Source organism: Cryptomeria japonica, chromosome 6, assembly GCF_030272615.1.
Source record: "Cryptomeria japonica chromosome 6, Sugi_1.0, whole genome shotgun sequence".
Lineage (NCBI taxonomy): Eukaryota > Viridiplantae > Streptophyta > Pinopsida > Cupressales > Cupressaceae > Cryptomeria > Cryptomeria japonica.
The window spans coordinates 266,487,572-266,514,423 of NC_081410.1; positions in this window are offsets into that span (position 1 = coordinate 266,487,572).

Sequence of the window (26,852 nt, forward strand, 5' to 3'; positions counted from 1 at the left end):
CCCTTTAGCCCTCAAGGTAAACAAATTCAGAGAGAAGGGTTCCATGGTACTAGAGCCTACAACAGTTAGCCCTCCTATTTTGACAAAAGATTCCTTCAAAGGACCACTCCTAAGGTGATCTCTCTGCACATTGTAGACTTGGGCCAATGTTTCAAAATTGATAGTCTCTAAGTAATTAGATACCTCACTGAGCTTAAACACCTTCCTAAATTCATCATCACTAATTTCAATTAAGACTCTTCCATTCAAATTCCTGATACACTTAGCCATAGGGTCATAATTGTGTGCAATCTAGGTTAACAAGTCTACATGCATGAAACCCCTAGAGACTATGAGCTTTCCCATGTCTAATTCTCATACACTCTTCATCAGCGTGGAGGCATATCTTTGACTAAAGCCCACCTTAAAATGTCCTAGACCTAATATCCCTATCTATGGATCCCTCAACCAGTTGCCTTTGTCATACAAACCATCTCCAATTCTTAGACGGGGGGATTTAGGTACCAATTCTTTAATCTTGGCCACAGCATTTGTGGACATGGTCAGTTGTTCCAAGAAATCATCACATATATTTCTATCCTGATAATTCACCTTCCCCGTGAAATCCCTTTTTGGTGCCATCCCGAAATAACAATTATATTATTTAAAATTTTGACTAACCTCTAAGAAAACGAACATGCAATGATCCCAATTCAAGTAGTAACAGTCAAGCAGCATGTAGAAACTCACTGGTTGTTTGAGGAAATTCGCTTTGTGCATCGACTCCTCTAAAAAACTCTTCGAAATGATGCCAATGTCTAATTGATGTGAAGCTTAATACGGCAACAAAACAATGAATTGAAGCATTTAAAACCGCATGCTTCGGCAATCAACTCAGAATTGAATTTGCAAACAAATATGAAAAATGGCTCCAACGGATCATAACATTCTCTAAGTGTTTCGCCTTTTGCTGCTTCGCGAAGCTTAAAATTCTCGCACCTTTTCATTGCGAAGCAATGCTATCCTTTGGGTCCTGAGAAACTCGCACGTCTTTTACCTTACCTGGGTCAAGCTTCTTAAAACCGGGCCCTACCTTCCTTTTGTTGTTTCACAGAGCATAAACCTTACGCATCTCTTCTATGCAAAATAGCGCCTACCGTTAGATCTTCCACCATTTGCTCGACCTTTACTCTACATGGTGACCGCTAGTTCCTTATGACTAACTGCACACAACCATCACCGCTAGTGGTTTTCGTTGTTTCATAAAGGTTAATCACCTTGTATCTTCGGGCTACGAAACAATGCTCATCATTGGATCACCTTTGAGATGCACAACCTTTAACACCCTTTAACCTTCAAAGAGGGCCCTCTGCACGGAGTCCTTGTGCCCTTTTATTTCCGGCAGATAACTCTGACATGTCAGCCGCCCATTCATCCAAGAACTTTATCGAACTCCACATTTTAACGGTCATGTGTTTTATTTTGGCCATGGATTTCATCACCATCACCATTCAATCAAAGTGGGTCATCCATGATCTACTTGGAGCTGTGTGTCATACTGACAGATCATCATTTTCCCTAGCTGGACATCCAACTGTTCTACCACATCATCTATCGTGCAACAGCCACTTCATTTGTCGTGCAACTGTCACTTCATTTTGCTACTTCGTGAAAGGTAAACCCCGCATTGCTTTTGGTTGCGAACCAATGCGGTTCGTTAGATCTTGAGCCAGATGCTCAACTTTTAATTTTATTCATTAACCCAGCCTCCCGGGTCCACCATCTCTTTCGCTATTTCGCGGACTTTAAACCTTTGGCAGCTTTTCTTTGCGAACCAACGCGAACCGTTAGGTCAACTGAGAGATGCACCTTCTTTAATTTCCATGTCAGCTTTTCACCGGGCCCACTACCTCTTTCGCTACTTTGTGAAAGGTAAGTCTCGCAAATATTTCCTTCACAAATTCACGCAAACCACCCGATCAACCCTAAGTTGATCGGTCTTTAACCACAAGGTCCGCTTACCTTCTGGGGCCTGCCAGCTTTTCGCCATTTCACGAAGCATAAAAACTTGGTAGCTTTTCCTCGCGAATCAATGTGAACCGCTAGATCCTCTGAAAGGTGATCGTCTATTAGCTCCTTTGTGACCACATTACCTGGGCCCGCCACCTTTTCACTACTTCATGAAAGGTAAACCTCGGGCTACTTTAGGCTAAGAATCCATGTGCACCACTGAATCAGCTTCGAACTTGCATGGTTTTTATGGGGCCCAACAAAGAACTCGAAACTTAGGAAAAGGGTGCAAATAATTAAAAATTACTAGAGACTCGCCTAAGGAAAGTTGTAAAGGGGGGGGGCCTTCATGACAGACCTACCCTTCCGGTTAATTGGAAAAAGGTAACACAAAAATAGAATGCAAGGGCTTTCAGAACATAGGAAAGGTTAAATTTCAAAAACCCTAAACCCTTTTTGACCCAAAAACTCAGAACCAACATGAAATGCCTAAGCACAACTTTGCAGACCTTAGCCAACTATGGAAAAAAATCACCCAAGCTCAAAATAGTGATAACAACGGCTCTGATTGGGAACGGTTGATTGCAAGATCAACACAAGAATACAAAAAACTCTGGAGAACAGACCAAAAGACAAGCCAAAAAGCAACCAACAGAAGCAAACCTAATTATATATAGACTAAAACCTACCGTGCATGGACTTAAGAGAAGTAATGCTTCAGGAATTGTCCATGCACTAGAAATTCATGTACCTCACCATTCATTGTCTGCAAAAAATATGAATCTTTTTTATTCAGATCACAAACAATAGAAGGGCCTATTCATAACAACTCAAATTTCTTATGTTTTCCTTTATCTTTCCATCTTGCATTCCATTGAAGAATCATGTCACCAATTTGAAACTTCCTCGGTGTGGTTCTTTTATCAAACAAATACTTGGATTGCCACTGGATCTTCAAATTCCTTTTATGGGCCAGAGTCCTGATTTCCTCCACTTACACCATTTGAATCATTCTACCTTCCATAGATTCAAATAACTCCATATCCTCAGCTTGCAAGAACTTGTATACAAGAAGAACATTGTTGACTGGTACCCTAGATTTCATGTCATAAACCAATTCAAAAGGTGACATACCAATTGCTTTCTTATTAGTAACCCTGTTTGCCCATAGGGCCAATTTCAATTTTTGGTCCCAAGACCTTTTGTTCTCCTCAAGGATTTTCTTAATAATATTTAGAAGGCTCTTATTGCTAGATTCAGCTTGCCCATTACCCCGAGGATGATATGGTGAAGAATAAGACATAATTATTCCATGACTGGTGCAAAATTCTATGAACTCCTCTGATCTAAAGCTCATGGCATTATCCATTACCAGTTTCACAGGAACATCAAATCTGATGAATACTAAGAGGGGGGTGAATTAGTATACCAAAAATTACATAACTCAAACACTTAAACAATTTAGCAGTTAACCGATATAGCAGATTTACTAACAAACCGTTAAGACAAATGCAAACCAAACAACAAATAAAGAATTCACCCACAAGAGCACAATCACCATAACACAAGAGATTTTGACGTGGAAACCCAAATGGGAAAAAACACGGTGAGATGAAACTCACAAGTAACTATTTGAAGAATAGTAACCAGACCGATTAAGGTCAGACCGGTTAAGGTCATACAATGTTCTTCACCAGAACAGATCCTGTTAGGAATCTCAATCTCTGTTAGGAGATAAGTCCGATTAAAGACTACCTTGTGAGAGAATTTCAGATCCACAGTTGTGAACCACCTTGTTAGAGGATTTACAAAGGCTTTGTTAGGCCTACCTAGTTAAGGGTTTTAGACTTGTCGAAGATGTGAGTAATCAACAAGTGAGTGATCTAGATACTAGCACAGTATGCTTGGTTAGATCCTTGACAGCTCATTGTTAATGCATTTCAGCATTACTTCAGTCTTCAGTATCTCCACACTCTGTTTCTTCACATGGACCTAATCTTCTTCTGTGATCGCACATACAAAAACCTCATCAACCACCTAAAACCCTAACAACTATTAAAACCCTAGACATAATGTCCTTATAAAGGAATCTGATTTCATGTCAATCCAATAGGATTACATTGCAATTTCCTAGGTTCAGTGCATCTAGACACATTTGGTAACACGACACAAAATCACCACCAAAGTGTCGATGGATGATAACTCATCACAAAAATACCGGTTGGTAACTAATCACAGAGTAATACCAGTTCATACATAATCGATTACCGGTTCACACATTTTACCAATTACCAGTTTGTCAAAATGAAGACTGGGAAAAATGATAACAACCACTTTGTTCCTTCGTACCGCTTTGGGATCCTCGAACCGCTTGAGGTCTCCATACCGCTTGGGTCTTCATACCACTTGAGATCGGTAAACACTTTTTGCAAAACACCGATAGTTTAAAGACTATAATATATAATACCAGTTGGAACAAATACCGGTTGAGCATAACTCATACATACAAAAAGTGATCTCAAAGCAAGTGTGTATCCATCAATGACAATCACAACATCATTATCAAAAATGCCAACAAAATCTAGTTATAACATTATCCATCAGGAAATCAATAACAACTTTACTAGTGGCTCTTCTAGTAGGTATAGCCTCAATCCACTTAGTGAAGTAATCAGTGGCCACCATGATCCACCTATGACCTCTTCTTGATTTCTCAACTATTTCCCCAATAAAGTCAATGCCCCATTGGACAAAAGGGGCTTCCACTGTAACCATCTTGAGGGGAAAGGCTCCCTCATATTTCAATTTGGAAGAAATTTTTTGGCATGAGTCACCTCTTTGAACATGTTCATGGGCATCTTTGAACAAAGTAGGCCAATAGTATCCAGCCTAGACTATCTTACTAGTTGTAGTCTTGGCAGAGTAGTGACCTCCACACACTCCATCGTGCATTTCAGTTAACATCCTTTTAGCCTGGGATTTGTCTAAACACATCAAAAACGCCCCATCTCTATTTTGCCAGTATAGGTCACCCTGAATAAGGACATACTTTTGAGATTTTAGTCTCAATGTCCTTCTCTGGTTGTGAGTCATTCCTTCTGAATATGTTGCATCCCTTAAAAAATGTATTATCTCTGAGTACCAGGGCTATGTCTCAATACTTATGACCAGGATATTCTTAAATTCAACATTATTCACCTCAACATCAAGAAGGTTTGATTCAGCCATCAGCTTAGCAAGACCTAAACCTCTTACCAATTTACTAATTTTAATCTCTAGATCAAACTCTTGAATTCTGGTTATCCATCTGCACCTTTTACCAGTGACCTCGGACTGAGATAGAATGTCCTTGACAGCCACATGCGGGACATAAGCAATTACTTGTGCATGCACAACATATGGTCTAAAAGCTTTTACAGCCTTAACCAAAGCATACGCTTGCTTCTCCATGATTTCATATTTTAGCTTTGCAGCTTGTAGAGATTTACTATAAAAGGCTATAGGGTGTTCATGTCCTTCATTATTCTTTTGTAGAAGAACTGCAGCCACTATATGATAAGAAGAAAAAGAAAATAGAGAAAAGGGCTTACTGTAATCAGGGGACTTCAACACTAGCGCCTCTTGGATAGCCCTTTTAATTTCACCAAATGCCTTTGAAGCTTCTTCATCCCAGCAGAACTTTGTACCTTTCTTAAGAAGTCTAACAATGGGCTTAACTATCTCTGCAAAATTGGCAATGAACCTTCTAACAAAATTTACCTTGCCCAAGAAAGACTACATACCTTTGACACTTTTTGGCTCAGGTACATTGTTTATAGCTTCAATTCTTTCAGGGTCTATTCTAACCCCTTCCTTGGAGGCAATATGCCCAAGCAGCTTTCCTTCAGTGACAGCAAAGTGACACTTTTCTGGATTTAAGGAAACACCAAATTCTAGAGCTTTATTGAAAACCTTTTCCAAGTGCCCACAGTGGTCATCTGCCCTTTTGGAGAAACATGTTAAATCATCTTGATACACAACCATGATGATGTTAATGAATTCCTTAAGAGCTACATCCATTGCTCTTTGGAAAGTGGCTCCAACATTTTTTAAACTGAAAGGCATTCTTATATATACATATGTTCCCCAAGTGGTGGTAAAAGAAGTCTTGAACTATTTATATTCCTTCACTAACACCTCGTTATATCCAGAGAACCCATCCATCATAGACAATAAGTCATAGCCAGTTAGTCTCTACAACATTGCTTCCATATTAGGAGAAGAGTAATTATCTTTTAAAGAAGCAACATTTAAGTTCCTAAAATCAACATAGAGCCTTATGCCACCATTCTTGTTTCTATCTGGGACCAAATTAGACACCCATGATGAATGCCTTATAGGCTTAATGATCTCCCCTTCCCTCAACTTGGTTAACTCTTGTTGCATTTTAATTTCCAAAGGGGGTTAATAGGTCTTTGTTTCTGTCGAAAAGGCTTAGCATCTGAAAGTAAAGGGACTTCATGTTGAAAAAGATCTTGCCTGTATGCCTTCAAGTCCTCATAAGACCAAGCAAAAACATGCTTATATTTCTTCAATGAATTAATAAGGTTAATTCTGATGTGAGGAGACAATTTCTTTCCAATGTAGACCAACTTAGGGGATGATTCTGTCCCCAAGTTCACTTCCTCCAATTCATCTAATTTGGTGGTGGACTGCTAATGCAAATGACTGTCACTGTGACTAAACATACCTTCCAATTCTACTAATCCTTTGGGTATTTCATTAGTTTCCAACTAAACCATGTCATTTCCAAACATTGTTTCTCTATCTTCCACCACTTCTACCAATGCATTGCAATTAATTTTTTGTCCATCATAATCATCAATGCATTGTATGAATCTAAGAATGTCTTCATCATCCACAAACACTTGCCAATTGTATACATTATCAGGAATAGCAAGCGTAGCTTTTATCTCAACTATGGATACACCAGTTAGTGTTACATCATCATTCTTTAATGCAACATTTGCTAAGAAAACAGCCATGATGTTCTTTGATCTTTCTATCCAGTTAATACAGAAAGCACAAAAATGTTCAATCACATCCCAAACAACATGTCTATACCTTTTCAGACGATCATTCTTAGATGCATACTTAGATCTTACCTAAGAGACAACCAACTTTGAATCCCCAAACACTCTTAACAACTAAATTCCATGCCTTTTAGAAATTTCAAGTCCCAATAACAAGGCTTCACATTCAGCAGTGTTATGTGTACATTGGAAGGCTAGCAAAAAAGAGTATTTGAAATTTATACCTGATGGAGACACAAAAAGTACTCCTGCTCTAGATCCTTCTTTAGAACTAGCTCCATCAAAGTACATGTGCCATAAACCTTGTTGTTGAGATTCTAATCCAGTCACAATAGAATCAGTATTTCTTAACTGAGATAAAATTGGTTGCATTCTAAAATTATCAAGATCTACATCAATCATGCAGTTTAACATACTAGGGTCTATTTTCTCAATTACCCTAGGGGCACGTGGTTCTCTATACAATTTAACCTGGCTTCCATTGATTGGGATTGTAGCATATGACAGATCCAACTAAACATTTCCACCTACTACTGCAGCCCATTGTCTAGATAGTAGCATGCCATAATTAGGTTTTGTATCAGTTACTATGAGATCCATCTTATATGTTGCTTCAGGAAACACTGCTATTTTTACCTCCACATCTTTCATTGTACCTATTACAAGCACTTCTCTGTTATCCATAGCATAACACTTTCCATACACAATACTTACTAACAGTCCCAATTCCTTCATGACACCATATGGCATCACATTTGCAGCAGCACCAGAATCTATCATGCAATTCTTAATCAGTCTATTATTCACCAACAAAGTTACATAGAAAGGATCAACTTGTGAAGGCTTTTGTGTAATAGTTGTTCCCACATATAATTCTGGAGTTTGCAACTCATGATCCTTTTCACCTTTCATTGCACCTGATGGCAAAGTTGTACTACTATCAGATATTTTAGAAAATAAAGATAGAGCAGCTTCTCTATGTTCTTTTATTTTCAGTAATTCTACTAATGGAACTGTAACCTTCATCTGGGTTAGAGCCTAAGTCATATCAAAAGTGGAATTATTAATTAACTTAGTATTAATTTTAGCTTTCTCTGCCTTAGGTTGACTTGCCTTCTTCACTGTAGCAATCCCTTATATATCACCAGTAGCATTATTATCCACACTCTTGGCTACATCTTTAGATTGGTCATTCTTGGCTTGACCGTCTTGAGGCAAGGTGCCATTACTTGTTGTCTTCTTCTGAGATATTTCTTTTATGAACATTGAACCAGGTTCACCTTGATCTCCATCCCTTTTACTACTTCTCAAGTTGTAATTATGCTTGGCTTTGACTATGACAACCTTAGTAAGATTTCTTACCTCTTCATCACTAGGTCTTCAGAGATGAACTTCTTCATCTTCAATGGTTACCACATTCAAAGTAGGATGCCAATCAAGTGTAAACTGTCCTTGGTAACACTTATTATTATTTAGTACATCACACTCACTAGATTCACTTTGTGAGGACTCGTCATCACTTTCAATAACCATTTCAAACATGTTAATATCAAGCTCACCCTCTTTTCTCATAGATTTTTGAAGGGCTTGAACTACAACACACTGATGAGGAGAATGTGGTCCATCACAAGCCATGCACCAGGGATTATTTTCCATGTTATGAACATTTCCTCCTTTCAAAGGATCTGAGGTATCTTGGCTTTGAGTGTTTTTTGGGTTATCATTTTGAGGTTTGTCATCCTTCCAAGTAGTGTTGTAAGGCATGTCATGCAATCTAGGAGGTCTATCTTGCCAATTATAATGAGGTTTTTCATTTTTACTTACCTTAGAAGTAAGATCTTTCATGGCAGTCATTAACTTCTCTATTTTGTCATCCTCCTTAGCAACTTTATTTGGCTGTTGTTTTGACTCTTGCCACAACCTTCCATCAATTCTCCTCCCTACTTTTCCAGATGCTTTCCTATTACTCTCCACATTAATGGAAACCCTAAAAGCATCTCTCAGACTGTGTGGATTTTTATCCCTCAATATGTAAGCCATTTTTTAATCAAAAGCATTATAATAAGTGTTCAGACACATATTATCATCTAGGGTCACCACTTGGTAAAGCCTATGCATTGCTTTCTGAAATCTAGCATTGAAATCTATGACAATCTCATTATCAGACTTTCTAATATTATTGAACTCATTGAGCATGAAGCTCACATTTGTTTTATCACCATATTTTTCCTGGAAGCAATTCTTAAAATCCTCCCAAGAACCAATGCTATTCGCAGGCAGACCTCTATACCAATCCCTTGCATCATATACCAAAGATTGTACAAATGGTTTCATGATGACATCTTCATCTATAATTTCATAATCATTTATCAGGTCATCTAATGATTTTAGATTCTCTTTTGCATTGATTGCATTATTACTAGAAAATTTATGAAGCCTATCTCTTAATTCAGTAGGAACATGGTTAGGATACCCTGGGATTCCATCAAAAAAGAGTTGTCTATATAATTCCAAGTTAATGGGTTTTCTCTGGAACTGATTAGCATTGGAGTTGTTACCCATATTCATTCTCCCATTGGAACAATGAGTCAGAGGGATTTGGCTACCTTGATTAGTAACAGGGACTTGATTAGCTGGAGGAATGCTTACAGGTAAAGCTGACTGAATCTTTACTGGAGGGAGTGAAACAGGCTGAGGTAGAGGTTTACTTAAGTCTGTTGAAGGAAACATTATAGGAGGAGCCTTGAGATAATTAATTTTCTATTTAACCTCTTGATTGGCTGCTTCTAATTCAACTTTCTCTAATTATCTTTGCAGGTCTTCTTTTTCCTTTCTCATTATTTCTATTTCTTTCTCATGTGTAGATAGCATGTGAGAAACTTCCACAGTAGTCTTAGACCTAGACCCATCTTCCATACATTTCTTTTTTCCTTTGTCAACAACATTCTTAATAGGTTGTGGGTCACTAAGGACCTCCCTACTTGGTTGTACAACAAATTTATATGCAGGGTTAGTTTTGGCAACTAGATTTTCTCTGATGACTGGTCCTTCATCCTCACTCTTAGCCTCTTCTCGGGTGAATAATTCAAGATCAACAATCTGTCTTAAAAGCCTATCCCTTTCAATCAACTTAGTTTTCACTTCCTTTTCTTTATTTTCTTCCTTTTGTGCCCTTAGGGAGATTAAGTGATGGACTCTTCTATTGAGGGCTTCAATTTCTTGGGACACCTTATCTTCATCAGGGAACATTTCTTTAGAATCTGACACATTGACTTGATCGATATCAATTAAACTAATATTTCCATCTACTGTTCTAGGTACAGAATCCATCTTCATATTAGAGTTATTCCTATCCTTCCCTGAGATACTAATGTGATAAATATTTTGGTTCAAAACTAGGACATCCTCAATATTACCAAACAAACCAGAATGGAAACCCAAAATGTCCTGCTCAGATTCATGGGAAGAAGAATTTGAATTTGCATATATGGGTCTATCAGATAACTTACCCGTAAGAATGCTCTTTTGTACCCATGCTGCACTAGATGGCTCATGTGCAACTGATCTTTTCTGGCCTCTCCATGTTTGTTCAGGTAATCCCTCTTGCAATATCTCTTGAGGATGCTTCCTCATAAATGACCTGGTGTTTCTTCCTCTCTACATTATACTTATTCAACAGCACTAGTTATACTTGTCAGAGTCGCCACCCACAAGAAGTATGGGAAAATAAGAAAACAAGTTTTGACAAAATCACTTGCATAGATTTAGATAATAGGAATATTTGGAGAGAGAGAGATGGCACAAATTAAAGATAACTCAATCTGCCACAAACACATAGAGATTCAAACAAACTTCCGAGTTAATACAAGCACCAATCTATAACAATGACTCTCCCCAGCAGAGTCACCACTTTTGTTAGTCTCAAATTTTGATTCTCTCCTTTCCTCCCTATAAGAATATTTGATAACTCTGTTTGCATATGAAGAGGATACCAAGAAAAATAGAATTCCAGAATAACATATAACAAGGTTCTCAACAAAACCTTCTACACTTCGAACCTATCCAAAGCTCAGGTGGGTATACCAATTGTGAAAACTTTCACACTTTTAAGTTGAGATCCACAGTAAACCAATGCTAAAAAACTATAGATTTCATCACCTCAATGGAACCGAAACATTAAAAGAAAAACTTGTGTTCATTTTCAGTATTGATCCTCAAGAAAAATAGAAAGAATTCCATAACAAGTATCAGTGCCTTATCCAGGCCACAGAGTCACCTAAATCAAGCAAAAGTTTTCAAAACTGAACATTCTCATACATTTCATCATCTCGACTTTCATGAACCCCATACATGCCTAACATATACATAGGTCCTACCCCATTTAACTAAAAAAGTTCATCAGATTCAAAGTAGCTAACAGTTAATCTACTGACAGAAATATTTCATGCACATTTAATCCCTCTCTTGAAGAGAAAAGCCCAAAATATGTCAATAAGATTAGCTTACAATCCATGCTCATTTGAACAACCCTAAATTATCCAAATGAAACCAGCAAACTAATGAATGCACACCAGAAAAAAAAAAAAAAGAAGATGATTTAGGCCTGAAACTTCGATCTATATATTCATATTCATTTTCAAAATGTTACATAATTCACAGTAATCTCTAGGAGAACTAGAAAAAACCTAGATATATTTCAACAAAGTTTCTTTACAAATTCCTGTGATCCTTTTTTCTTAAGTCCTGGTATCCATTTATAACAATATTGATGCATACAAGCTTCGGACATTCCTAAAAATAGTTTGTTACAACCACAATTTCTTTCAACAAGAAGCTACACATCACTTTCAATCCCAACGGCCTTTTCAGTTTGTTGCTCCACTGTAGCATCTTCTAACTGTTCTGGGACTTCCTCTTCTTGCACCGCATACTTTTTGGTCCACTCTTGGAACACGTCATCAACAGGCCATGAGAAGCTAAGAATCTTTTCTTTCAACTTAACTAACCTTTTCCAAGAATTTCTCATTTTCTTAACCTTTGATTCCAAGAAACTGTAATGTGATTTTATCTTTTCTATTTCCTCAACTATCTTGACAAATAGAGATATGTCATCTATATTAATGATTTTATTCACCCTTAGAGACAAATTAATTCCTAACTCATCAAGCCATACTTTCTTGTCCTTTAACTGATTTAGATTAATAAAACCCTCAAGAAACAATTCAAATTTATGCTCAGTATATTCCTTCCTGTACAAATTGGCTTTTCTCTCTACACCACCTCTTCCTTCTGATAGCCTGGTCATGCTTTTTGCTAAATCACTTGTGGATTTACTAATGGCATCAGCTCTTGCCTCATCATAAGATGCACTCATAAGCTCTAAATCCACTTCCGTAGGCATCCACTTCTCTAAAATTGGCTCCAGAGTAGCCTTGTCTTCATTCACCTCACTCAAAATATCCAAAATTATCTTCATGTTAGTGTGCACAATGGGAGCTTCTACTATATCAGCAAAACTTAAAATTGTGGCCTTTACCTTTTCTTCATATTTGTTTGCAAATAGGGCTTGAGCCTATTTTAACTTTTCCAATTCATGTTGAATAGTCTCGGCTGGTTGAAAACCAGAGGTCATGGGAGAAGGGGGAAATTCAACAATAGTATTGGTGGGTGGAGGACTTACTGGAGAAGATGAAATCATCAGAGTAGAGGATTCACCTCCTTGGTGTTGTCCTGTCAATTGAATCCGTAGTCTAACAATAATACTATCCCTGTTGGCTACCTCCTTTTTGGCTTCATTATAAGCCTTTAGAATTGTTTCTAGTTTCACTTGGAGATCAGCTCTCTCCTTTACTTCTTTCTCAACCACTGCCACACTGAACTTTGCAGTTTCTAGAACTGTGCTGGTAGCTTCTACCACCCCTGTATCCTAGACTCTCTTCAGTATCATACCTCCTAGGAAACTAGATTCTGAAGTGTCCTTCCTTCTTCTACTCTCATCCCTCTTTAAGGACCACATGACCAAAGCAGCATTGTCCTTGTTGAATGTCACTCGTTCCATAGGCTTGGTTTCTTTTCTAACTGCTTCAAGTACCAAAGCATCTACTATATCCCATTCAGGGAGGATTAGAACACCAGCCTTTAAAACCATTTCCCTTCCAGCTTCAAGAGTGATGGCTTTAAATTCTGCCATCATTTCTTGTTTCACCTCCTCCTCTACTAAAGTTGCATCTTTGTGAGGCTGCTCACTCTTCCTCTTTTCACACCTTGCCTTGAATTGCTCTATGTTTTGCTTCTAAACAAATTGCATGAAGGCCTGTGTTGTGACAAAATTACTATCAGCCAGGAACTCCTCACTGGCTTGCTTGACAGCAAGGTCTAACTCTTTGTCTTTGAACTCATCTATAGTTAAGTTCATCTCAGCACTCGGTGGCTCTTCTGGCATCCCTTCTTATGTTTCCTCATAGGTGTAGGCAATCTCCCCGAGACTCCCTAACTACAACAATTATTCGGCCACTACCTATTCATCTCCTATATGGATAGGGGATTGGGATGGAGAATACAAAGGTTCACCTATTTGCATTTCTTTCCACACCCTTTGCCTCTTAAGGGAGTCTTGGATGTCAATGACATCTTCTATTGCTCTCTTCCCTCTTGAAGTAGAGGGCTCACCTGTTACTAGCATCAACACACTATATTTTGGCTTCGTATGCATTACATAATTACCTGGAGGGATGGCCTTAGCAAAGGCAGGTTTACTTACCACCAACCTAGCCTTGTCAAGATTATATCTAACTATAGCTTCCCTCTTTTCCTTCAATGTTTGCATTAAGTCTTCAAAATAAAGAATAAATAATTTAATCTTTTCCTCAAAGGGATTAAAGCAAGAAAGAGGGTCATAACTACTATCAAATTGATGAATAAAATCAAGAGCCTTTTTGTATGCCACCCACTTTTCTTTCCTCAATTCCTGCTCATCCAAATTGAATTCATTTATAATCAGATCCTCAATGAAATGGAATTGGTGTGGCCTACCTTTACATATTGCTCTCTTCCTGAACATGCCATTGAAAAAATCCTCAGGGTCAGCAAACCTGGATATTGCATGAGACAACCTATATGGTTGATAGAAGTCATCAAATTATTTCCAACCACCCTTGGTGATTACAAATTGATGAGCCACGGTGATAGTTGGGAAAATGGTCCCTTTTCCTCTATTTGTTAGCTCTGCCTCTTGCACACCCCCAATTTGCCTTAGGACCTTTGCAATTCCTATCTTCAATGGGACTTGATAGGGCAATAAATATGGAGTGCATCTAAAACCATAAACTCTGAAAACTGTAGAGACAGGGTATAAGTATATGTCACCCCAATTGTGCACAATATTGATACCTTCAGCAAATTCCTTAGGCCTAAGGAGTTCTAAAAGAGCTTTGGGGATCCTAGGGTTCTCTGAGCATAAGAGAATCCTAATCTTGGATGTAAAGAATCTGTCAAAATTTAGGTAGCTAGCATCCTCTCTATCCCATGACAAAATGGTGCTCCACAATTATACAGGCATCTCTTCACCATCCTTTTCCTTAACTAGATCCATTTCACTGGCAAAGTAATCAACACCTTTAAATAAAAACATATGCATGAGAAAGGAGTACCATCCAAATGGTCTTTCTACCTTACCACTTTTTATCCCTATCAATTTTGCATGGATTGCATCAGTGAGATAAGGTGCATAATCAAATGTTACTACCAAAGAGGGGTTCAGAATCTGTGCTATCATTAGCATATAATAGGTCGGCATAGTGGTTTCAGCATCTTCCCCAAAAATCTGACAGAGTGACCAATACATCCCTTTAGCCCTCAGCGTAAACAAATTTAGAGAGAAGGGTTCCATGGTACTAGGGCCTACAACAGTTAGCCCTTCTATTTTGACAAACAATTCCTTCAAAGGACCACTCCTAAGGTGATCTCTTTGCACATTGTAGACTTGGGATAGGCTCTAAGTAATTTGATACCTCATTGAGCTTAAACACCTTCCTAGCTTCATCATGGTTGTTTTCAATTAAGGCTCTTCCATTCAAATTCCTGATACACTTAGCCAGAGGGTCATAATTGTGTGCAATCTAGGTTAACAAGTCTACATCCATGAAAACCCCTGGGACTATGAGCTTTCCCACGTCTAATTCCCATACATTGTTCATTGGAGCGGAGGCATATCTTTGACTTAAACCCACCTTAAAAAGTCCTAGACTTGATATCCCTATCTATGGATCCCTCAGCTAGTTGCCTTTGTCATACAAACTGTCTCCAATTCTTAGACGGGGGGCTTTAGGTACCAATTCTTTAATTTTGGCCATACATTTGTGGACATGGTCAGTTGTTCCAAGAAATCATCACATATATTTCTATCCTGATAATTCACCTTCCCTTTGAAATCCCTTCTTGGTTCCATCCTCAAATCACAATTATATTAATTAAAATTTTGACTAATCTCTGAGAAAACGAACATGCAATGATCCCAATTCAAGTAGTAACAGTCAAGCAGCATCTAGAAACTCACTAGTTGTTTAAAGAAATTCGCTTTGTGCACCGATTCCTCTGTAGAACTCTTTGAAGCAATGCCAACGTCCAATTGATGTGAACCTTAATATGGCAACAGAGCAATGAATTGAAGCATTTAAAACCACATGCTTCGGCAATTAACTCAGAATTGAATTCGTAACCAAATTCAAAAAATGGCTCCAAATGATCATAACATTCTCTAAGTGTTTCACCTTTCGCTGCTTCATGAAGCTTAAAATCCTTGCACATTTTCATTGTGAAACAATGCTATGCTTTGGATCCTGAGAAACTCGCAAGACTTTTACCTTATCTGGGTCAAGTTGCTTAAAACCGGGCCCTACCTTCCTTTCGCTATTTCGCGGAGCATAAACCTTATGCATCTCTTCCACATGAAACAGCACCTCTCATTAGATCTTCCACCATCTGCTTGACCTTTACTCCTTACGGTGACCGCTAGTCCCTTATGACTAACCGCACACAACCATCACCGCTAGTGGTTTGCGTTGTTTCGCAAAGGTTAATCACCTTGTGTCTTCGGGCTGCGAAACAGTGCTCATCATTGGATCACCTTTGAGATGCATCGCCTTTAACACCCTTTAACCTTCAAAGTGGGCCCTCTACATGAAGTCCTCGTGCCCTTTTATTTCCAGCAGATAACTCTGACATGTCAGCAGCCCATTCGTCCAAGAACTCTATCAGACTCCACATTTTAATGGCCATGTGTTTTATTTTGGCCATGGATTTCATCATCATCATCGTTCAATCAAAGTGGGCCAACCATGATCTACTTGGAGCCACGTGTCATACCAACATATCATCATTTTCCCTAGCTGGACATCTAGCTGTTCCGCCACATCATCTATCGTGCAACTACCACTTCATTTTGCTACTTAGCAAAAGGTAAACCCCACGTTGCTTTTGGCTACGAACCAACGCGGGCCATTAGATCTTGAGCCAGATTCTCAACTTTTAACTTTATTCGTTAACCCAGCCTCCCGAGTCCACCATCTCTTTCGCTATTTCACGGACTTTAAACCTTTGGCAACTTTTCTTCACGAACCAACGTGAACCGTTAGATCAACTGGGAGATGCACCTTCTTTAATTTCCATGTCAGCTTTTCACCAGGCCCACTACCTCTTTCGTCGCTTCGCGAAAGGTAAGTCTTGCACATGTTCCCTTCGCGAATTCATGTAAACCACCCGATCAACCCTAAGTTGATCGGTCTTTAACCATAGGGTCCGCTTACCTTCTAGGGCCCACCAGCTTTTCATCATTTTGCAAATCATAAAACCCCGACAGCTTTTCCTCATGAATCAACGTGAACCGTTAGATCCTCCAAAAGGTGATCATTTGTTAGCTCCTTTGTGACCACATTACCCGGGCCCAACACCTTTTCGCTACTTCACGAAAGGTAAACCTCGGGCTCCTTTAGGGATCGAATCCATGCACACCACCGAATCGGCTTCGAACTTGCATGGTTTTTATGGGGCCCAACAAAGAACTCAAAACTTAGGAAAAGGGTGCAAATAATTAAAAATTACTAGAGACCCGCCTAAGGAAAGTTGTAAAGGGGGGGGGGGGGCTTCACGACAGACCTACCCTTCCAGTTAAGTGGAAAAAGGTGACACAAAAATAGAGCGCAAGGGCTTTCAGAACATAGGAAAGGTTAAATTTCAAAAACCCTAAACCCTTTTTGACCCAAAAACTCAGAAGCAACATGAAATGCATAAGCACAACTTTGCAGACCTTAGCTAACTATGGAACAAAATCACCCAATCTCAAAATAGTGATAACAGAAATGATAAATAGATTGGATTTCTTGTTGAGCAAGTATAGAGAGAAAACCTAAATTTGATATTGCCAAGGATTGTCTACACCACTGATTATAAGAAACGGGATGATATGAAGATCTGAGGCGTTAACTGACGCTCAGTCAAATAGGAATGCCTTGCACACAATCATGCAAGTGTTGATAAACATTAATGCAGGGTTTTCGGTTCATACAAGAAAGACCTTCAAACACACCATGCCATGAAAACTATGCCCCATTATATAGCAGTCAAGACATACCAAGATATAGGATGATCAAGGCAGTCCTGAACAAGTATAGTCTTGGGACACAAGATGAAAACAAAGCGAAAAGCTCAATCATGCAAACAACATGCACATGACCAACTGACATCTCTTGCCAAGAGTGGGACATGGATTTTGATAAACTGTTAGACTAGGGAAGGAGACATCCCAATGGGCAGGTGATGGATCTAGATGAAATGCCAGACATGGGAAGGATTCATCCTGATGGGCAGGGTGTGGATGGACAAAAGACAAGCTGGATACATGAGGTCTATAGATGAGAGGATTGTCACTTGGATTTTATTATCAAAGGATGGATGGGTGCTTGGATTAGGTAACAGTCAATGCGAGCTCGGGTAGATGGGGAAAGCTCAATTTGATGGATTGGATAGGATTAGAAGAAGGATAAATGATTAGATAGGATGAAAAAGGGGGATGGATGATTGAATAGGATTGGATTGAGGATGAGATTATTCATTAAATTGGAAGAGATGGATAATATGATTGGATTAGAAATTGGATTGGAAATTGGATTTGATGGGGTGGATTGGTGGATAGGATTTGATTGAATGGAACTAATGACAAGGGAGAACCAATGGGTGGGTAAGAGGATGGATGAATGGAAGAAGGGAGTTGTTGTTTAGATAGGAGACATATGGATGGAGTGGATGGATATGTATAGGATATGAAGGACAGGATAGGGTGATGGAGACACAAGGACTATGCTGCAAAGGAGTGCAATGCCCCACACTAGAGGTAGTGGAATTAAGGATGCAATGAATGGTGGATAAAGATGTATGAGGTGGGAGGATAATGTGTAATGGATATGGATGGTAGAGGATTTAAGGCTTGTGTGCTCCAAAGCATGCATGCATATACATTATTTTGCCTCTTATATGATCAAGATGAAAGATATGAATGGAGAATTTATTTTGATAGGATGAGGGATATGAGATGGAGGATATGGATAGGATAGTCAAGATCAAAGATAGGAAAGGAGAATGGACTTAGATATGAGGTAGATGGATGGGAGGATTGCATGGATGAAGCTTGCCCCCAAGAGTAGAGTCCAAGGGGATGAGGGTATTACACATGATGATTATTTGCCAAGTTTTCATCATGATACTTACCCAAGGCACCACAAGAAGTGGTTTTCACCATTGGATGAAATGATTTTTCTTTACTTTTTTCTCAATTTTTTTTTTGTTGTATTTTTCTTGATTTTTTGAAAAAAAAATTTTGAATTTTTCGAATAGTTTGGATAGAGAAGGATAAGGATGAGTGGATATGGAAGATAGTGGATGCATGAAGGAGGAAGGGAGGACTCAAGCATATAGTTCCATAGATGGTATCCCTTAGTATTTCTTTGAAGTAGAGGTATGCTCATAGATGTTGGTAACAATAATTGGGGAGATGAAATGTGTAGGGGATGGAAGATAAGGATTTTTGAAAGGATTGGACTAATGGAATGGGATTGTGAAAAATGGATGGTGGATAATGGATGGAGTTTTGAAGAATTTGTGGAAGATCAACATTGGCACACACATTGAAGGGTGGTGGAGTAGTGGGGGGGAGTTTTTTGAATTAGATTGGGGATAGAGTGTGGATTTTGGGAAATGACGACCCAAAATAGAAGAAGGGGATGATAGAGTTGGGATTGTGGATTTTGGGACATAAGGACCCAAAATGGATTTTGAAGATGGAGGAGTGTTAGATGGAGGATTGGAGGACTTATGAATGGATGGAGCTTTTGGATTAGCAAGTTTGGATGCCAATTTTGATTTTGCTTTGGGATGCATTGCTTCTTTGGGAATCCACATAGTTTTTTATTTTTTCTTTTGGGGCCTTTGTGGCCTTTTTTATTTTTCTTTCTTTCGGATCACATTTTTCTTTTGAGCATGTCATTTTGAGGAGACATGTTGATCCTTTGATTTTTGTGGATTTTTTAGCTTTATTCTTTTTAGATTGGGCATCAAAATTGCTTCCAATAGCAATGGGATGAGTGCATGAGGATGAAGGATTGATGGATTTTATGGATGGGATGGTGGAAAGAGAGTGTTGGGAGGCATCCAAGGATGTGTGCCTTTGTTGATCTTGCTTAGGGATTATTTGAGGTGGAGTGGTGGATGGAGGGATGTAAGGACCCAATATGGATGGAATAGATGGAGGATTGAGCATTAGAACATAGGGGCCCAAAATGGATGGAAGGAATGAAGGGTTTAACTTTGGAACATAGGGTCCCAAAATGGATGCGAAAGATGAGGGATAATGGGATTTTGATTTGTATGAGGCAAATTTGGATTTAGGAGGAATAGAGGATGTACCAACATCTTGAGCATTATCTTGAGGAACCTTATTATTTCAAAAACAAGTTGTGAGTCCATTTTGAGGGGGATGAGATGTGGAAGGAAGATTAGGATCTTAGATGGATTGGTATCATGACATGGAGATGAAGGGATACTTTGATCTTAACTAGGGAGGGTATCATGAGATGGAGTGGGAGGGGTGATTGGATCATGAGATGGAGGAGGATCATGTGATGGAGGGAGAGGGTTGGATAGAGGAGTCATATGATTGTGAGAGGAAGTGGAGGGGATGGGATCATTAGATGGAGTGGAGGGAGATGCATCATGAGATGCAGAGTATTCTATGCTAGCATGCTTTGGAGCAAGCTTTTGACATGTTGGGAGTTGTGGGGATTGTGTGATGGAGGAAGATATTGAAGCTTTGATGTGAGTAGATGGGGAAATGGGAGTATCATGAAGTGTGGGGGATTGGGATTTGTTTTGAGGTGGAGGTGATTGGGATGGATGGAGGACTTGAGGAGACTTGGCCACTTTGCTTTGAGGTGAGGATTTTGTCTCCTTTGCTAGCATGTCTTGGATAAGATTATGGATGATGGATTTGGAGGATTAGGATTAGATGGAGAATTCAGATTAGATGGAGGATTAGGATAATGGATTGGGGAATTAGGATTAATTATTGGAGGAATATGGAGTAAAGGATTTGGATGGGGAGTAGAGGTAATTAATGTATTGTAGAAGGATGGGGATTGGGATGTATATGGGGGGGGAGATGGAGGTATACATATTGGATTAGAGGAGTATGTGGATGAGGGATAATATGGATATATGGATGGGGAATAAGATGGATTTCCCTTGTCAAAGGTAGAGGAACGATAAGAGATATGGTATAGATTGGGATTAGGTGCAATATGTTGAGGTGAGATGGATGAAGGTATGATAGGTGGGTGGGATATTATGGGATTAACTTGGTAGGAAGATTCGTGAACTTCCATGAGCATCTTCTCATACCAAGCTTTGAAATTCTGGGTAGTCATGTTGAGAGTGAAGGATTAGATTGGAATTGGATGAATATGTTTTGGAGGGGAAAGACTATGAAGATGATGTTAAATGGAGATGAGGATTAGGACTTGGCTTGGAATGATGATGGATTAGATTTGATTTGATTTTGATTGGATTTTGATTAGATTTGATTTGATTGGATTAGTCCTTAGATTAGGACTTGAATTGATTGGATGATTGATTGATTGGATTGGATTGAATTGGATTGGATTAGTCCTTGGATTAGGACATGGTTTTATTGAATTTGGATTGGATTTGATTTGGATTTGATTTGGTTCGAGTGGATTTGATTTGGATTGGGACTTGATTTGATTGGATTGGTCCTTAGATTAGGACTTTATTGGAATTGATGATGAATTGGATTTGATTGGATTAAAGGATCGGATGATTGGTTGATGGAGGATTGGATAACCAAATTAGGAAGGTGGTGGATTTGATTGATTGGAATTTTGGAGATTTGATTGGATTAGAGGAAGAATGAATATTAGTTGAGGAAGGATGATTGTTTGAATGGATGAAAGTGGATTGTGGATTGGAGAATTTCTTGGATAGATAGAAATGGATTAAAGATTTGATGATGACAAGATGGAATTTGGAAAGAGGGGTGATTGATTGGTTGTGGGGGGTGGACTTGGCAAGAGATGTCAAGTATAGAAAACACAATGGTCAAGAGAAGTTGGACTCAAAAGACACCCATGCTCCTTCACAACATATCCTATGGTGAGTAAGGACAATAGTCAATGGATCCCAATCGGTTTCTCAGCTACGCTTACCCAGAGTGGACACTTAGATGCTTGACCCCACTGGCTCCCCTCCATGACACTCACTTCTCCAGGGCAGCCAAGCATCAATTCCCATGAAAACTCCTCATGGCTAAATTTGTGTCTCTACTAAGGGTCGTAAAAATATGGGTAGCTTCGGAGGTCTGACCTCCTGCACCAATGACTAGAAGGTTTTTGGCCACTATGCACAAGGTGTTTAGTATGGCTTCCCATTAGGAGCTAGCCCTTCGCAGTTGCACAAGCGCAATTGAGGCCTATATCCCAACAAAGAACCAAAAACTTAGTAATTACACAAGCGTGATTGAGATCTTTAGGATCTTACTAAGCACCCAATGTGAGAGTGAACTCTCATATAGCCCCAACCATTGACCCTTTCGTCATCAATGGCCTACTTATTATAGTTAGTTTGGAACCCAAGGTTCAGGTGTACTCACTTGGTTCGTTCCCCTCTTCCCTTCTCAAAGAGAAAGTTGGGAGCGTAGTCCCGCTAAGGGTAAGCATGCAACAAATGTGAAAAACTTGGAGGGTTTGGATTTCTGATCGTCTAGCTAGACGAGAGCATACTCTCCTACCTTTACGCTTTTCACCAAACACACAAGACAATAGTTCATTTACCCTCTAATTAGATCTAGGTGCCTAAGAAAATGATTAAAAGGACACAATGTTTGCTTGTATCTCCTTAGGTAACCTGCAAAACAACTTGATTAGTAGTTTGAAAATGAAGTCTTCAACAAGTGTCCTGCAAAAGACAAAAGAATGACAAAAAAAAAAATTAATTAATTTTTTGGGAATGAGTACAAAAACAAGAATAAAAACTTTTCTACTAATGACAAATGTGGATTTGGAGGAAACTTTGATGGGTAAATGGGGTTTGACTAGGTTTTTGCCACTTTCTAAGGGATAGGCAAGCATAAAATGGGGATTTTAGAGGAGAGGTGAAGGAATTGAAAAATTTGTCCAAGAGGGACAAAGAAGCAAAAATTGGAGATAGACAATATGGAAAAATTTGGAGGTGATTGGATAAAACTAGAAAAAGTTATGGAAAACTCTAAAAAAAAAGAAATGTGGGATTTTGGGCTTCAAAAAGTGGAATTTGGGATAAGGCCCTCGAGGAAGGATATGCACAAAAATAAAATTGCGAGGGATCTAATGAAGTTTGGAGGAAAACAAAGTGAAGATATGAAGATAAAGAAGATATGGTATTTTGATTTATCCCTGCGGCCACGTTGATTAGCAGACAGCCGTGCTAATGTGCGAGTGGTCACGGTAACAGACAAAATATTAATATTTAAAGAGAGAAAAAAAAAATGCAGACGCGCTGATTAGTAGGCACTCATGCTGATGCGCGGGCGCTCATGTCAAAACAAATAGAGTTCACGCCCAAAAATTAAAATTAAAATTTTTAACAAAAAACGCTCGTGCTAATCGCAGAGCAGTCGCACCGAAGCGACAACTGGAAAGAAATAGAAGGGAGAAGAAAGAATGCAGAAGAGGAAGAATGAGGAGATAGATGAATTTTTGCGGCGGTCGCGCTAAAGCACAGTGAGGCACCAGAAAAATCTTAAAATTTCCTGCGGTCGCGCTGAAACCAAGACGTTCATGTTGATTAGCAGGCGGTCATGCTGATCCAGAAATAGTCATGCCAATGCGCTTGCGCTCGCACTGAAACGTGAATCCTGCGAGAAACCTTCACAAAAAACTCATTTTTTTGTTAAATTTGGGACATGGGTCCCACCGGGCATGCTAGAATGAAGAGGGGAAAAACCAGCAAGGTGGATTGAGATGGTTAGTGCACAAACAAAACACTAAAAGATATTAAAACATGAAACATGCATAAAACCACATAAAAACATAAAGACAAAGCTTATACCTTTCTATTTTTACCTCTCCCTCGGATTGAGCTTGATGAAGTGGATGATGAAGATGCGCCCTTGATGCTCCACTTGATGTGCTCCTTGCTTGATTTGGATGTGGATTGATCTCCTTTGATCAACAAGAATAATGAATTTGATAGGATTATTGGATGGACTTTGGATGGATTTGAATTGAAAGATTGGAGAAAGAAGAGAGGAGAAAAGAGCAGCATGACAATGCATAAGAAGTGGATGATTTATGAGGAGAATAGGCTTCAATTTCTATATTGGAGAAAACCAATGGAGGGCCAAGATTGATTTGATCATGAAGGGTTGAGATTGATTTTAGATAAAAGGCATGGATCAAGGGTGCCTTGGGAAAATAAACAGGAATATAAAATTCCTTGGGAAAAAGGGGGGAGAAATTTGAATTTCAAATATGAGGAATTAAAAATTCCAAAATAAGGATGCATTGAGGGATTCAAAGAAATTTGAATTTCTTTGAGAGACTCAATGTTCTGATTAATTTAGAAAAATGGGTTTTCAGGACCCAAAACCTTTAACATAGGAGATTAAGATAAGACATCAAAAGTCCAGAGCTTATAAACCGCGTACAAAACGACTGACAAAAAAACTAGCAAACCAAAAAGATAGCTAAAGATAAAAACAATAAAGAAACTAGGAAAGTACTACACAACTATAGTCTTCAGAAGGTCCTCCACCTTTTTCACCAACTGGTCATAGGTGGCCCCAACAGCTTTGAGATCATCCAGGTCCTTGTTAGGTTTCTTTTCTTTCTTTTTGCCTCTGGTTCTAGTTCTGGGTCCTTGAGCATCTCCTATGCCTTCAGTGTCAGGGTCAATATCCAGGGTCTCCTTCTCCTCATCCAATTTGTTGATGAGAGTATTAGTGTTGCTAGCAAAAATCTTCAGGATGCTTAAACTTTGTTTTGCAATACTCTTGAGGTAATCCTCAATTTTGCTGACTTTACTGGCAGTGCCTAAAATAATTTGATCATTAGTGTTAGCAAGAGTTTTCCTATCCAGCAAATCTTTCTCTATTTTCTCAAATTTGGGGTTGAAGGAGTCTCTTATGTTTTCAGCTTTTGCAATGGTATTTTTCAAGTGCTCAATGTAATCGTCCATAGTCTTCCCTTCCCCAGTGTTGATAGTTTCTGGAATCTGAATTCTGTGGCTGAGCTTTTTGTTGTCATCCACAGCTTTCTTGTAACCAGTTATTAGCCACTCCATAGTGTCCATGAAACCTTGCATACCCTCTGGAGGGGGTTAGGGGGAGGATCAATCTTACCGGGGATATCTTGTTCCTTTTTTTGAGTGTCACAAATAGTAGCTGTGTCTTCAACCCTAAGAGCCTTGCCAATGGTCACCTGCTCCAGGTTCTGTTAGGCTTCCGAAGTCCTTTCCTACTTATAAACCTCCAACTTCTTCACATTCTCCTCCTTCCTCTTATGCTTGTTTCTAGTCTGAGTGTGGACTTTCTTTTTCTTTTTCAGAGAACCCTGAGGTTTCTCCTTCTCTGAGTCTTCAGAGACCTCCTCCTCCAAGGAAGAGCTAATCTAGAGGATTCTGCCTTTAGGTTTTTTACTCTTTGAGGAAGAAGGTCTTGTTTTCATATATTTCCTCTTCTTACCAGTTTCAAAATCTGAAACATCCAAGCTCTCCTTAGAATCACTCGATGGGTCACTGTCGGAATCCTCATCCACTAAAAAGACAGAGTCAGACCCATCCTCCTCAAACTCTATAGAGGGCTATGGGTGGGCTATTTGATTGGCCTTGAGATGGTCATAAATAAGGACCATTAATTCTTGATGCATGGCAGTGTCCCCCATAGGGTTCTCTTTGTAGGCCTTAAAAGTGGCATTCATCGAGCATAACAGAAAATAAGGAAAATTAACCTTCTCATCATGCCTAAAATGATTCAGCAAAACAAAATGGTAGTCGTAAACTTTAGTAAAACTACCATCCAATGTAATGTAGCACATTAAAACAAAGAGGACCTCCTACCATGGTTTAACAAAAGCCCTAGGGGGATAGTAAGTTTTACTTAACTTCACCAGACATTTTTTCTCCTTTTCAATTTCCGAATATCTATCAATGGCCTCCTTACTGACTTTTCTATCTCTATAGAAGTTGCATCCTTCCCTTCTGAGGCTCGTGGCTTGGGCAATAAGGTCTTCATCAATTACAACAGACTGGTCTCCCATTTTCAACATACCCTTTCTCCAGTTTTTGCAGAAAAAACTGGTAATCGTGCCATCCCGTCCGTGGAGTCTCTCCATGAATTTTGAAAAACCACCCTTCTGCAAAATGCTCCAGACCGCCTCCTTTTGTTTCTATTCCTTGCAGCTGCTAGGTTCGTATCGCTGTCTATTTCCGCCCATATTTTCGTTGTTCAGAGCCGAATTTTGAAACTTGTAGAGAGTTTTAGCTAGAAAGATTATCGGAACTATCAATTTAACCTAGAAAGCATGGGAAGTGATAGAATAAGTATTATAATAAATGAGGCTGACATTATTATAAAAACTCGAAGTACTCCATTTAGTCTTTTTCATTATTATTCTGTCCATCAAAAATCTTTGGAGCACTTCTATATTGGTCCTTAAAAATGATTAGTCTGACATCCTCAAGGAGTACTTTTTCTCCCATCCACGTAATAATTTCATCTTTATTAACCGTCACGTTGGCTGCCCAGTTAGTAGACCCATTGGCTTCATGGTAGATATGGGATATGTAACTTTTTTCAAAAGTGTTGATAAGGTCTCTAGCAGCTTTTATGATATTGTTGATAGACCATGAGGGCTTAGAGGTCCCCTTGAGACATTTGATGATATTGTTTGAATTCCCTTCAATCCTTATGTAGGAGCAATTCCATTTTTTAGCAAGGAGAATACCTTGGAGAGCTGCCATTGCTTCAGCTTTATGGTTTGTTTGGCTCCCTATTGGGACAACAACCATTTCCTTGCAAATACCTTTATCATCTCTAAGAATAGCTCCACAACCCACAGGGCCCGGGTTACCTTTTGCAGCACCATCAAAATTGACTTTGAACCAACCATGAGGGGGGGTTTGCCACCTAGCTTCAAGTCTTTTATTTTGATTGGGGTCAGAACTGCCAGCAATCTTAAAATTCTAGGAGCTTAA